The sequence below is a fragment of the Triticum aestivum genome, chromosome 4D (assembly GCF_018294505.1).
Source record: "Triticum aestivum cultivar Chinese Spring chromosome 4D, IWGSC CS RefSeq v2.1, whole genome shotgun sequence".
NCBI lineage: Eukaryota > Viridiplantae > Streptophyta > Magnoliopsida > Poales > Poaceae > Triticum > Triticum aestivum.
This window is the reverse complement of record NC_057805.1, coordinates 347,499-349,900: the sequence shown is the minus strand read 5'-3', so window position 1 is coordinate 349,900 and position 2,402 is coordinate 347,499.

Below are 2,402 nucleotides of genomic sequence, written 5' to 3'. Positions count from 1 at the left end.
GGAGTGATTTCCACGATTGAGGAACCTCGGGATGCGTTTACGTGCCGGACATCAACACCCGCAGTTTTGGCCGATTCTGGCCCGTTTCGTAGACAATTACTCACTGTTTTGGGTTCCCGGACTTATTTCCACGATTGACGAACCCCGGGGCGCATTTACGTGTCGGTCATCAACACCCGTAGTTTTGGCCGATTCTGGCTCGTTTTGTGGACTATTACTCACTGTTTTTGGTCCCGGAGTGATTTCCATGATTAACGAACCCTGGGGTGCGTTTATGTGTCGGTCATCAACACCCGCAGTTTTGGGCGGTTCTGACCCGTTTCATGGACTATTACATACTGTTCTGCGGTCCCGGAGTGATTTCCACAATTGACGAACCCCGGGGTGCGTTTACGTGTCGGTCAAGAAACACCCGCAGTTTTGGCTGATTCTGGCTCGTTTCGTGGACTATTACTCACTGTTTTAGGGTCCCGGAGTGATTTCCATGATTAACGAACCTCGGGGCGCGTTTACGTGTCGGTCATAAATACTCGCAGTTTTGGTCGATTCTGCCAGTTTCGTGGACAATTACTGACTGTTTTGGTGTCCCGGACTTATTTCCATGATTGATGAACCCCGGGGCGCGTTTACGTGTCGTTCATAAATACTCACAGTTTTGGCAGATTCTGGCCAGTTTTGTGGACTATTACTCACTATTTTGGGGTCCCGGAGTGATTTCCACGATTGACGAACCCCGGGGTGCGTTTACGTGTCGGTCATCAACACCCGCAGTTTTGGCCGATTCTGGCCTGTTTCGTGGACTATTACTCATTGTTTTGGGGTCCCGGAGTGATTTCCACGACTGACGAACTTCGGGGTGCATTTACGTGTTGGTCATCAACACCCGCAGTTTTGGCCGATCCTGGCCTGTTTCGTGGACAATTACTGACTATTTTGGTGGCCCAGACTTATTTCCACGATTGATGAACCCCGGGGCGCGTTTACGTGTCGGTCATAAATACTTGTAGTTTTGGCCGATTCTGGCCAGTTTCGTGGACAATTACTCACTGTTTTGGGTTCCCGGACTTATTTCCACGATTGACGAACCCCGGGGCGCGTTTACGTGTCGGTCATAAATACTCGCAGTTTTGGCCGATTCTGGCCAGTTTCGTGGACTATTACTCACTGTTTTGGGGTCCCGGAGTGATTTCCACGATTGACGAACCTCAAGGTGCATTTACGTGTCGGTCATCAACACCCGCAGTTTTGGCCGATTCTGGCCTGTTTCGTGGACAATTACTGACTGTTTTGGTCATAAATACTCACAGTTTTGGCCGATTCTGGCCAGTTTCGTGGACTATTACTCACTGTTTTAGGGTCCCGGAGTGATTTCCACGATTGACGAACCCCGGGGTGTGTTTACGTGTCGGTCATCAATACCCGTAGTTTTGGCCGATTCTGGCTCGTTTCGTGGACTATTACTCACTGTTTTGGGGTCCCGGAGTGATTTGCACGATTGACGAACCTCGGGATGCGTTTACGTGCCGGACATCAACACTTGCAGTTTTGGCCGATTCTGGCCCGTTTCGTAGACAATTACTCACTGTTTTGGGTTCCCGGACTTATTTCCACGAATGACGAACCCCGGGGCGCGTTTACGTGTGGGTCATAAATACTCGCAGTTCTGGCCGATTCTGCCAGTTTCGTGAACTATTACTCACTGTTTTGGGGTCGCTGAGTGATTTCCACGATTGACGAACCTCGGGGTGCGTTTACGTGTCGGTCATCAACACCCGCCTGTTTCATGGACAATTACTGACTGTTTTGGTGTCCCGGACTTATTTCCATGATTGATGAACCCCGGGGCACGTTTACTTGTCGGTCATAAATACCCGCAGTTTTGGCTGATCCTGACCCGTTTCGTGGACTATTACTCATTGTTTTGGGGTCCCGGAGTGATTTCCACAATTGACGAACCCCGGGGTGCGTTTACGTGTCGGTCATCAACAGTCGCAGTTTTGGCCGATCCGGGCCCGTTTCGTGGACTATTACTCACTGTTTTGGGGTCCAGGAGTGATTTCCACGATTGAGGAACCTCGGGATGCGTTTACGTGCCGGACATCAACACCCGCAGTTTTGGCCGATTCTGGCCCGTTTCGTAGACAATTACTCACTGTTTTGGGTTCCCGGACTTATTTCCACGATTGACGAACCCCGGGGCGCATTTACGTGTCGGTCATCAACACCCGTAGTTTTGGCCGATTCTGGCTCGTTTTGTGGACTATTACTCACTGTTTTTGGTCCCGGAGTGATTTCCATGATTAACGAACCCTGGGGTGCGTTTATGTGTCGGTCATCAACACCCGCAGTTTTGGGCGGTTCTGACCCGTTTCATGGACTATTACATACTGTTCTGCGGTCCC